The sequence below is a fragment of the Nelusetta ayraudi genome, unplaced genomic scaffold (assembly GCF_046127955.1).
Source record: "Nelusetta ayraudi isolate G7.1 ecotype Tasmania unplaced genomic scaffold, CSIRO-AGI_Nayr_v1 ptg000136l, whole genome shotgun sequence".
Lineage (NCBI taxonomy): Eukaryota > Metazoa > Chordata > Actinopteri > Tetraodontiformes > Monacanthidae > Nelusetta > Nelusetta ayraudi.
This window is the reverse complement of record NW_027466186.1, coordinates 2,508,938-2,522,042: the sequence shown is the minus strand read 5'-3', so window position 1 is coordinate 2,522,042 and position 13,105 is coordinate 2,508,938. Positions and strand designations below refer to the sequence as shown.

General features: G+C 46.3%; 1 protein-coding gene across 1 annotated transcript in view; it reads left to right on the top strand.

Moving 5' to 3' along the window:
- Positions 1-13,105, top strand: part of znf407 (zinc finger protein 407) — a 148,980-nt gene that overhangs the window by 11,837 nt on the left and 124,038 nt on the right. The gene's annotated exons all lie outside the window — the stretch shown is intronic.

Sequence of the window (13,105 nt, the reverse complement as noted above, 5' to 3'; positions counted from 1 at the left end):
GCGGTACAATCCTCCAGACACGTTAGCCAGTGCCAGCTGCTGAGTCTTCTGACATCCACACATTAGTGGCAGAAGACTGGACATAAACACTGACAAACCAGAGCAAGCAGGTCAATAAATTATTTGAGGGGTAGATTAAGTCTTTCCCCTCCACAGTCCAAAAACTGTCTGTACTATCTGAAAAAAAAAAAAAAAATTATATATATGTATATATGTATATATATATATATATATATATATATATATATATATATATATATATATATATATATATATATATATATAAATATATAAGAAAATCACTTATCGCTGGTCCGTTCAGTGTTGCATACTTCCTTTACCGCAGATAAATGCCCTTAACTATATGTGTAAATACTACGTATGTCCAAAGATCACTCAGTCCTTCCATCTTACATTTAACCTTCCAATATAATGAAAGTACTTCAAGAGAAGCAATTGCTTGGATACAGAAGGATTTTTGTACAGCGTCATTACTTCTCTCATCCAACAACACAACGATAGTCGTGTGACACCCACCGCCCTGCATTTGGGTTTCTTGTCTCTTTGCAATTTTGCTTTGTTTCTGTTCCGGAAAAAACGCTCCATTCTAAAATTAAAGCATAACAATTATAATTTTATTTTTTCTTATTTATTAAATAATAAACCTTTCTTAATTAGTCTTGTTTTTATTGGTGTCAAACTGATAAAATTAACCAGCTGACACTTGAATATTATTTTGATAAGATCACTAGTTGCTGCCTCAGTACGGAAGCCCTTAAGGCGCTTCGCTAAATGGTAATTTGAAGTTCAGTTTGAATTTGAAATTCAAATGGAATTCATCGCAAGAATTTTATTTTAGGAAAACAAAATTGAATTGGTTTTTAATTTCCCCATACTGTATGATAAAGCCTCAAACCACATTAAAATTAAATTTGAAATTTGTTTTCAAAGACCATCTATGTGCTGAAGACCATTCTGGCAGAGAAAATCCCAAATCCACCCAAATGAAAAATGCACTTTTCATTTTTGAGGGAAATGTGGCACTAATTTTTGCAGGGCTTGACCTGTGTGTGTGTGTGTGTGTGTGTGTGTGTGTGTGTGTGTGTGTGTGTGTGTGTGTGTGTGTGTGTGTGTGTGTGTGTGTGTGTGTGTGTGTGTGTGTGTGTGTGTGTGTGTGTAATCTCACATCTGGCACTAAAAATGATACATGGGAATTAAAAAGATTCCCCCTTTTATCAATACAGCACTTGTTAAAAGCTAGTAGAGTTGTGTGTTGATTTCAAATTCACTTTATCAAATGAAGGGAAATAGTAATGGGCTGTCTGCCATGATGCTGGAACGTTTGACTTCCTCCTCAGGTGCCACAACACTAAAGGCCGCTGTGTAATTGGGCTCTAATTATCTTGCAGACTGCTTTAAACTGCATTTGTCTCGAGCTAATTCATAATTTATTGCCGTTTAACCCCGCCCACATGAGCAGCAATAGGAATCCTAATTGCATACAGAATTAAAAAAAAAATAAAAAAAAATAATGGAGGTGACCACTAAATGAGCAAGTCATCTATATACTGACAAAGACTATTTGTCTTTTGAGTCTTGGCCAATTAAACCTTGACTTCAGTAGGGCAGGTCTATTGTTTTGTTTTTGTTTTTGTTTTTTGCTTTTTACATTGAATAAAGCTAAGTTACAAGTTAAATCTGAGCTTTAAAAGACACATTAAATGGAATTCTAAAGAGACTGTAACTTATTAAAGAAAACCCATTTGGATTTCATAGCCACTGGATAGTGATACAGTGCTTTTAATTGTTAATTAATGAAAGCATGCAATAAACTGAGAAGAAGAGAAAAACAACAGGTAATGCATATTGCATGGCTTTTCTCGTTTCAGCTGTACAAATAGTTTTTTGCTTTTTTTTTTTTTTTTTTTTTTTTAAGGCAAACCCAAGCCTATAAATACCCAATTGTGCACGCCTGCAGTCATTTCCCCTCCACCTTGTACCCCCTGCGCGTGGACCATATGTTGCGTGCAGCTCACTCTGCTCCTGTGGTAGACCTTCCCCACCGCCTTGCCATGTACCAATGGACGTGTTTGGCTGTTAAACATGCAGCCGGGGAATAGAGTAAATTGTGGGATCTCCAGCGTCGTGCCATCGAGCTTCCGCGGACTAAGATGAAGACATATGCGGAGTTATTAGTATCTCCCTCTGTGTAATTCCGTGCAAAAGCGGTCCATTTAGTTTCGTTCGCCCGGGCTGATCGTGTTCCCTTTTCCCGGAGTTGAGCGGAGCGAACGTGTTTATTTGCTCCCGCTGATGTTCGCAAACATATTACAGCGGGAGCAAACAAGCCTTGGTTTAAGCACAGCTTCTCCTTTAATGAGAGGAGAGGCTCATGTTTCACGAGGCCCCTCAGCTGAAAACCCTCTTCTCCCAAGTGCTGAAAATGTGTCGTGCAATTTGACCAAGCGTTTGATTGTACACACACACATGTATGTATGTGTGTGTGTATGTATATATATATATATATATATATATGTATTTATATATATATATATATATATATATATATATATATATATATATTTAAACACACCAAGAAGTTCTCCAATGTGCCTTTAAATAGGGAGCACTAAATGCAGCGCCCAGGTTTCACAAATCATGTGGACGGAGGAGCCGCGTGCTGCCAGTGCCAGCCGCCGGTGACAAATCGGCTCGCCGTGTGCTTTCAGTGCTGACTGATCACCGGGCCGTCCCTCCTCTTGACTAAAGAGCAGCAAACACAAAGAAACCCCCCGGAAACATCTTCATTAAGGCCAAAGCCATACATATATATATGTTCTTTTTTGCACCCGATGATGCTTTCTAATCCAAAACTGAAGCTCGTTACTAAAGGATGATCGTAGTTAAGGGGAAATGCGGAAATGGTGATTACAGCTTCATGTTCCGCTTCTCCCCATGGAACATTTTTTGCATTCTTATTTATTTTTTTTTTTTTCAGAATCACTGTTTAAAAATAGACTCTTGTCCTTTACATTTTTCAGCTCTTTATGTTGGTGATTGATTTTACAACAACTACAAAGGCTACAAAAGCCTTCAATCTTTGAAAGAACAAAACTCACTTATGCTACCTGTATTACTGTATAAATGTACCGTATATAGCATATATTTAATAATCTGGCCGTGATTTTTCCCCCTTGTACAAATATTTCACCCCATTGCTATGAAAATACTGATTTTCAACTGTAAATTTTATACATTTCTTTTTGTTGCAGAACTAGTTTCATGGCTACATTGATGTTAGACACAAACCTCAGTCAATCCTGTTGTGTGTCAGAAATAAAAAAAGAAACAAATCACAATTTCTTACCAGCTTTAAGCAGCGACTCTCCCCCATCTCCAACACGATTCTTGTTGCAGGCTGTACTCATCAGATCGGTACCTCACTCTGTTCTCCGTTGCCATTTCACACAGCCAGAGCAGACGAGGAGATTAAATCAATCACACTTCTTACCGACAAGTACGGCTTTTATTTTTTGTTGTTTCGGCTGCCGGCATCGATCGCCGCGCCCCTGTGAAACTTCGAGACACCGACATTGCCCCCCCCCCCCCCGACTCTGTGGATGCGCGTAGATGGATGCGGTGCAGCTTGGCCGCCCGCTTCATTTTACCTACAGCTCATGGCCGCTGATCTCTTGGACGAGGCAGGAGAGGAGGAGAGGCCCGTTGAAAGTTAAAGATCATATTGTTGTGGCATTTAATTAACAAATGCAAATGCGAGGCCAGGACGGGATTGGAACCCTTGACCAAGCTGCCAATCAAACCCTGAGAGGACGGGTTAGCGCCTCGCCCGCCGTCACCAAAACTCTATAGGCTTTCTGTCTTCCCCCTGAACGTTCGGTCCGCCTCGTCGAGACATCTGTTTGTCTGCGCTCATACCGATCTGTGTGCCTTTGTGCGCATTTCCATTCCAAAAGCAGCCGGATGCGCTTTAATTTCCCCGTTAAGAACTCTCCGTAAAAGAAAACAAACAACAGCAACCAAGAAAAAAAAAAAAGAAGAAAAAATGCAATTTGTTCTTTGCATGCGAGACAAGTTGCTCATATTTAATTGGTTTTAAAAAAATCTCGCGGCGAGTGAGGCGGCGGATTCTTGTTTGCTCTCGGCATGTTTTGTCCACAGTGGGGCTTGGCCACTTAATGAGGCTCCTTTTCCTCTCCTCCATCATCCAGCAGAAAGGGCCTGGATTCAGCATTTCCGCCCTCTCGCTTTCCCCTCGTCCTCCCCAAAGATGCGGCGGACATCGAGTGCTGTTGTAGGTGTTAAATTATGCATAAACAGTGTAAATGCTTTGAGGCATTGGTTTAATATCTCAGGCCGGGCCTAGCAAAGTATTAACACTATCATGGACATTGATTGTCCTCTGGTGGACTAGCGCTTTTATGATTATGGGTCATAAGTTGCCCATATTCGGGTGACACCTCCGGAATGTGAGCAAAAACTTGAAACCGTTGCGGCCGCACGCGACATACACACACACACACACACACACACACACACACACACACACACACACACACACACACGCAAAGAAAAAAGTTTGCAACGCGCCAAAGTTGGCCCTCTGCGCGGAGAAGCTCGCCTTGTTTTCATCCCTCGCCCTCTTTTTTTTCCCCCCGTCTCCCTTCTCATGACTTAGTGTTGGAGGGAGTATATTTAGTCATGGTTTCATGTTGGGCCGTTGCGTGTGTGATGTGACTGTTAACAGGATGGGGCTGGCTCATGTCAGGGTTTTTATGTCCCCCCCCTGTCTTGCGAGATTGTCTGGCCTGTTCCCAGAATAGCCCATCAGTTCCGCCCTGCGTGGCTCATCCGCTGTAATGTGCCTTAATGCCCGGGCCCGTATGAGTAGTGTGAGGCCTGGCAGTGACAGTGGAGGAGCATCTTAGCTCGCTGCTTATCCAGAGAAAGCCGTCACTTAACTCAGCCCCTCTATTGTCTGTCCACACCCCTCTCCTTCTCCCCTGACGTGATTCTCTATAATCCTCCAACAGATTCTGGTTAGAACTCCCTGAGAACTATTTTTATGTTTTTTTTTCTCTTCTTCTCTCTCCCTCCACCCTCCTTCCACTCCCATTTAAACATTAATGGTTGTTGCAGATGAAGAGAGGGATCCCTGCGAGGATGATTATAATGTCACTCCGCTGATCTCCCGCCGCCCCGAAATAATTGTACATCATCGCTTCATAACGTGTCACGGGGACACGTTGGTGGCGTGCAATTAAAACCGCGGAATATAATACACCAAATTACTGCCTGTCAGCCTCGCGAACAACACACTCGGTATTTGAGTTACACTTAATCATCATGTACATTAGCGATTTCACTAAGATCCTCTACCGCCGCCCGCCCCCACCGCCACCCCCCCACCCCCCTTTTTGGCTCACACCGCAAGGGCGTGAAACCGCGCCGCTCCTGGCTGGAGCTGAGGGATTGTGTGCGCCGAAGACAACGGCTCTACGGCGGCGGCGGTGGCGCTTGAGTCGGAGTCGGGCCGTCGCGAAAGCTCATTATGTCCTAAATGATTTAGTCGCGCACGTGACTGAAAAGTGTCGCGCCATGTGTTGGCAGGGCCAGAAAGGCGGAATTGTGAATTCATTATCGCACAACAGATGCAGACGCTGAATATTTTCTTCCAAGACAATTTGGACGCGGAAAGCCGTGTGTGTTTACATACATCAGAAAGGCTTTCATGAGCGTCGCTGCAGGCCTGTATAGAAAATATAAAAAGAAACATCACCATGGCATGGCAACCTTCCCTGTTCCTTTATTAAAAAAAATAAATAAAATGCTTTGGCTTGCCAAAGTTATCTTAACACTATGGTTGTTGCATAAGATGCTTTCATAAACATCCATATGCGTGTTAGAAAAAACAAACAATGTAAAGTGTGTGTGTGTGTGTGTGTGTGTGTGTGTGTTTGTAGAAATCCACGTGGACCTTGCTTGGTTTTCTTTATCTGATGTATTACTTTCCCTTTGACAAAAGGGCCTGTGCATTTATGGCCGCATGGATTTTCGTATCGTTGTGTGCAGCTCCGCATGCTGAGCCTTGGGCGCTTTGTCAGAGCTCGGGTTCCTCGTCAGTCAGCGTCGTCCGCCTCCCCGCAAAAATAAACACATATGGCTCTGATGCATTTAACTAAATTTAGGGTGCCATTATCAGAAATGAAATAAGTAACGCTAAAGGTCATTTGGAAAATAATGCAGATAGGCGAGTCTGGAAAGGTTAAGTACGGGACGGGGATGTTCTGATGATAACGAGGGTCTGCGTATGGCTCCAAGAGCTCAGCATCCTGGTTTGACTCGGCACTCCGCGATCGCTCTTTATGACCGAGACAGCTTTACAGCCCGTTACCCTCCATAACACGATAAAGCACAGCATAATGGATTGGATGTGTTTAGTAGCCTTGGGCTGATGTTTGTAAAATTAATGTTTTTTGCAATAGAAACACTAGCGCGCGGGCACACATGCACACACACGAAAAAAAGGCAAGAGAGGCAAAAGAGAGAAGAGAAAGAAATCAACTCTCGACAGCATCGATGTATCAGTATAAATCCACCAGTGTACAGTTTTACACTTTTTATACTTGTTTTGGAGCCGGGGTGTCAGACTTTATTTCCTCACAAGTGACGCGTCCTGGAAGATTTGTCTGTGCTGCAGATATGACAACAGACATATGGCTTCATCAGTCAAGTTCGCGTCCCGAGCCCTGCACTCAGCAAGAAGACAATAAACGCTGCTCCAAATTACAAAGTGCAATTACTTGGGGGAGATGGAGTCTGTTTGCTCGGTGGGTCTCGTCTCCGCAAAGAAGAGGTTTTTGAAGAGTTTGAGCAGAATCCCACTCAGCATCTCTGCGAAATACTAACATGGAAGTCTGGGTCAGCAAATAAGTCCAATTAGGGTTTTAATAACAACGTGGTATCAGTGGGCGCCTGAACAGGGGTCCTGGGGCTTCATAATCATGAGTATTTTGCTTTTAATCAGAGACAAACAAAACAAACATGAGGCACAGACAGTAAATGGCAAGATCAGTATTTAATCCGGGGAGCCAACGCAGCACATCGGCTTTTGATAGTAAGTTGTGCCACTCTTGAGGAAGGGTCTGAGCTAATTTGTTAAAACACAACTGTTCTTGTCCTCTCAGCGTTTCTCAGGCTTTGTTTTTATTAAACGTCTGCTTGCAGCATCCTAATACTAAGGAGCAGCAGAGGCACTAGCAAGGAAGTGATAAGTGTGACTCGGTTCTGCAGTTGTTGTAGTTGACTTGAGTGATGCTCCCACTGTACAATCTGGACTAGTTACAGTATCTGGAACAACAATGTTGCTGATGCAACCTGATAGTCATTTGTTGAAAACACTGGCTAGTGACATCTTTCCAAAGAACAGCTCACCCAGAAGTGAAATTTACCCAGTTATTCTTCACCACTATGCCAATGGCAGCTCTTATGACATTTTGTAGTTTAATCATTCTTGCGCTTCGGACAGGGGAAGTACAGTGAAAGCTGATGATGTCTCAATACTGCTCGTCATCAAATTCCTTCAAAAATTCAACTGTACCAACATGCTTTTAGCCGAAAAGGTCATTGTAGGACACCACCACGGACTGCCATTGTAGTGGCACTGGCTTGAATTCTTCCATCTGGAACTGTTTGGTGGCTGACAAAAAGTCACCACAGCCTCCAATTACCTAATGGCGAGTAGTGCATGAATACATTCAAATTTTGACGTAATTATGCCTTGAAATTGGCTTAAAATCTGGGATTCATCAACGCGATACATTGACGGATTCACTATCTGGGCAGAAGACCTAACAGCAGGTTTTTTTTTCCCCAAGGCTTGCACCCCTCCCCCAACCCCACACAAGAACCACGGTCCTTCTGTTGGAAGTGCTTCAAAAATTGCCGCTGAACAATTCATCCTTTTTAAGGACAGTTATGTTCTCGGTATATTGTATGTGCAAAAATAACTGGAGGAAGTTAATGAGTGATTAACAGCAGCAATTAAGAGATGAAGATGAAGGCAGATGAAAAAAGGGTGTGTAATTAAAATATCAGTCCTCTCATTGTCAGGAGTGCGGGTGTCATCCATTGTGCACTTATTAAAAAGCCCGGGTGGAGGGGAAGGAGCAAATGGTGCTTAATTCCAGCAGCACAAAGTGTCTGGGTAATCTGCCCGTGGATGGAGCTGGGGGAAAAAAAAGGGGGCCGTAACTCATGTTAAAGTGTTGGGGCCGTGTCATTGCAGGTTCACAGTCATGCATTTCCGTGTTGACACCCATCGGGGCAGGGGATATTTGGCAGTCAGGAGTAATTTAACTTAATTAATGGGATGCATATTTGATGGAGGAATAAAATATCCCGGCTCAGCAAAGTGGAAAAGGGGAAAGATTTAGTGGGAGTTAAAGGTGGAGGGGAGAGTAATTTGTGCGCTCAGTTACTGGCTGCTTGAGAGACAGAGAAGGAGAGGAGGGAAGGAAGGAGTGAGGGAGGAGGAGAGGGAAGGCAGGCCGAGGGGAGGGATGAGAGATGGATGGTTGACACAAAGCGGGGCTGATGTGCGGAGGGGAATGGGCTGTCCCTCCATTGAAAGGGCCATCAGACTGACAACGCTTGATTTAATTGATACCCCGGCCGAGTCCTTCGCCGCCGCAAACAGACACATTACGCTGGTTTGCAAACTTGTAGCCGAGCTCCCGGGCTGCCAAAGGCCTCCTTAATATTCATGAGGGGGCTTTTAAGGATGTTCGGCAAAAAGTCTCATCCCTCCGCCGCCACCGCCGCTTCTGCTTCTCAACGCGCCTTCACGGGCCACCCCGACTTCCGCACTCTGCGGCAGACGACGACGCAGCACGCTGGCCTCTCTCCCCGGCGAACCCGCGGACCCGACGGAAAGCTGTCACGCCGCTCTTAATCTCCCCTGGCACTTTTTAATTGACTTCCTGTAGGCGTCGATTATTTTCACGGCGAGCCTGCCGCCGAGATGTTTGATACTGTCCCGGAGACTGGCATCTGGGACGCTTTGCCTCTCACCGAGGATGACGCCGCCCCGCCCAGCCGTCCCCGGCCCCCCCGCCATGGCCGGGCTTATTGGGGAAGCGGGGGGGGGAGAGGAAAAATGCAATCAGTCATTGCCATCGTCATAATTGAGCTGATGTACCTGCTGCGAGTGCCGGGGAAACGTTGGCTTTGCTCGGGAACGGGAGGCTCTTTGTGTCTGACTGACGCTGTTAGTGGCATTAGACTGATGCATGGGGCAGGTACTGGCCTCCAGTTAAAGACTGGACGGCAGCCAGCGCGTGCCATCCAACTCATATTGTGGAGGTCGCGCGCCGGTCGTTGGATTAAAAATGGCATTTTAGCGCGCGCTGCTTTTCACAATGCGATATTCAAGTGTAATGCGGCAGTTTGATCAGATTCAGAAGATTCCGTGCATTTCGTCCACGAGAAGAAGAAGAAGAAGAAGAAGTCAGGCCAGGTCAGGTGGATGTGTACAGTCCAGTTTTACACATGGGATGTGCTTGATCTTTACAAGCTAATAACCTCAGTGGCTGAATAACTGCCATAGATGGGAGGTGGGAGATTATTATGAGAGGTTCCGATTACAAAGGCAGTATATAAAGCAGTTGTAAAACTGTAATGTGTTCCAACACAACAGGGTCCATTGTCTCAACGTCGTGTCTCCATAGCTGTAATGAAGATCTCAAGAAAAAAAAAAAAAAGATGAACACTCACACTGTGTCTTTGTAAGTTTTTTTTTTTATGGGTATTTTGGCCTTAAAAAGCAGTGACATATCAAGTTATGGAACGCTGGCACGCGCCGTCGACTGTCTGTGGCACGGGTCCATAAAAACATTGTTAGCGAACAAGTCTTGTCACATCCATCTGCACGCCCAATCCCGCTCGCACTTTTGTGTCTTACATGCGGTTTGGCCCACACGCGCTCCTAGCAGAAAGACTCGCAAGCACACAGGAGTTCCTCCTACACACTGTCTATTTACACTCTCACTGTCTTTACCTTCCCAGTACGATCAAGCCCTGTAGATATTGCTTTGTGATTTTTAGAAAAGTGTAAAAGCAAGCGGAACGTCGTCATTTGGGATGGTTGCTGACCCATGAATGTGGAAGCTTTAGCTTCCCATTTAATTTGCACACGGCCATCTAAACAAAGGCAAAAGTTCCCTTTCCAAAGATAATTTGTGAACTACAATGCTATATTGTTCTGCTTTCAGTTGCGACTGCAAACACCGGACGCACTGGCTGCTCCGCGTTACGACGGTGCCTGTTTGCCGCTTGTTTGGCTCCTGTTGTGCTCCACTCCATCACGCCTCCCCCACCCCTTCAGGATTAATATCGCAAGATCAAGATGATTCCCAGATTTATGAAGTGATATTGACCATTGTCTGTGTGAAACAGATAATAAGGCGTGATGAATGGGCGGCATTAGCGATGAAATTACATCAACCTTAACAGGCCATTGTATTAACACACCTAGCCAATCTCCACTCCTCCCCGCTGCCCGTTTAATTGATTAATTGCTGACGGGGATGGATGAGGGGTTGCGGGTCCCGAATCGGTGGCTGATTGCTAGTCAACCATAAACAGGAGCGGCTACAGTGGGGCCCTCAAGGGCAATATTCATGCTCCCCAACCTTATGGTGATTCCTTATCCGGCTGTGACAAGGGGAAAAAATATTCAGCCATAAAACGCCGGTATCACTGGGCTGACATATAAAGCCCTCCGTCACTCCGTCGCCCTCCCCCCACACCCCCCACCCACCCCCGCCGCACTCGCCTGAGTTGCGTCTCCTTCAGCTCCCCCGGCCTCCCAGCACACCCGTCGGACTCGGAAATCACCCCGTCCTCCTCTGCTATCCGCGGCTACAGCCCCTCAGGTAGACCCCTCTCCTCCCTCCCTCCCCCGCCCCCCTCGCCCCCGCCCCCCCTCCAGCTTTAAATATGAGCGAATAATGGCGAGTGAGTGATGCTCGCCGTGTCCTTGACTGGGATCCTCCGTGTGCCGTATCCACATCTCACTGTCTCCGAGCCCCCCGCGGGACGCATAAAACACCCCCGTAGAAAAACTCCCAAGGCTTGCTGGCGGCATCCGTCGGATGGATGCGGAGGGGCAATAAGGTCTTTGTGTATCCATATATTTATTTATATATATGTATATATATATATATATATATATGTGTGTGTGTGTGTGTTTTTTGTCTTGCTCTGTTGAGCGAGCGCAAGGGGGGTGTTGGATAATGTTTACACCGCTGCGTGTTTAATGAGAGGGACACTGCGTCCATTCCGGCGCGGGAGGCTCCTCAGACGCACCGCCACAAAGTTATTAAGGGGTTATACGGCGTTTCGCATCTCTTTTACGTCTCGCTGTTTGTTTGCCTTCGTATCCGTAGCCCCCGGTAGCCGATATTAGGTTTTAGCCGGGTTCCTGCTTTGTGGCTGCCACTAAAATGTTGTTATCAGCGTGGCCCCGACACGCGGCCGTGCCAACGAGCTTGACAAGGGCAGGCGAGGGCAATTTGTTTTTTTTTTTTAATATGTATATTTTAAAGGGTCGGGGGAGGAGGGGGGGTTCTGGAAGGGGTGGCAAGTGTCAGACGGGTGACCAGTAAAGCAGAAGACCCCGTTACACCACGTGTTAACCCTTACACGACTGGGCTGATCCAGACTGAGACACAGGTCTGAACAGCCCCCATCTTGCCCCCCCCCCCCCCCCCCCATACACACACACACACCCACTACCCTCTAGACCCCCCTCCTCAGCCGGCCGTGAAAACGCTGACACCTCCATTACCCCCGCAGGAAGAACACGCTGAGCGTGATGAGCAGGAGCGTGCCACGTTGAAGAGGAAGCGTTTATTCATTTATTCCGTTTATTCAGCAAAACAAACAGGGGTCACAGATATGCTGCAACTCTCGCAGCTCTGCGTCCATTACGGTTAAATTTCAAATTAGGAGGGTTCACTCTGCCCCCTTTTATGGTCACTTCAAAGCCCCGCCTGATATCTTCTTAACTCCTCACCACCCACCCCCAACCACCACCCCTCAAGCGAAATCTGATTACTTGGACTTTTAAAGGCTACACAAGCTTCAGCTCGAGTGGAAACCCCCCCCCAAACATACAAAAGTAATTTTTGTTGAGTCCTCTGTGGAAGAAAGAAACACACGCGCGGACTCACCGACTTGCGGTTTCTCTAGCGGACATTAGATGGCGCCATTCAACTTGTTAGAAACCCGAAGTTCCCGCTCTGGGGTTTTTCAGGGAGCGACTGCCTCGGCTGTTGCTGTGCTTACACGAGGCTCTCCTGCATGAATGAGGCGCAATTAAGATTCTATTCATTCCGTTTAAAAGGTTTGGTCAAATCTGTGACTCTTTTAACATTTATCTCAATTGATATTTGTCACGAAATACCACTCCAGCGTCTTTTGGGTGTAATTGGCGCAAAGGAAGGGGGAGGCTCACGGCGGCGGTGGTGGTGGCCAGTGGCAGGACTTGCAAGAAGACGGATAATGAAGCACAACTTTCTCTTTGTTTTATTTTCACATGAGAAGCAATTAATGAAACGTGTCGGCTTCTTTAGTTACCCGCCGCCTGCCAACAATTTTTTCCCCCGAAAGTGGAAAATCGAGAAATCCGTGGGTGGGATGTTTCCAGCCCTGGATCTTTTTTTCTTTCTTTTTTTTTTTTTTTGGCGAGACGCTCGACTACCAAAGTAGGTGCCGGAGTTGTCGTAAATGAGTTGGAGGAGGCCGGGCTTGCGGCTGACCAAAGACGAGCTGTTCAGAGGGGGAGGGGGGCGTGGTGGCCCTGCCGCCGCCGCCGCTATAACTAGGACAAGGCTCTCTATAGCGGCGGACCTCAGGGGCCGATCAGCAGGTCTCAGGAGAGGCTCCCCGCACCACCATCTAACCAGGCCTGTCACGAGGGGGCTGATTCCGGGCTTGGCTTGGCTCGGCTTGGCTCGGCTTGGCTGGTTGGCTTCCTGGGTGTGTGTGTGTGTGTGTGTGTGTGTGTGTGTGTGTGTGTGTGTGT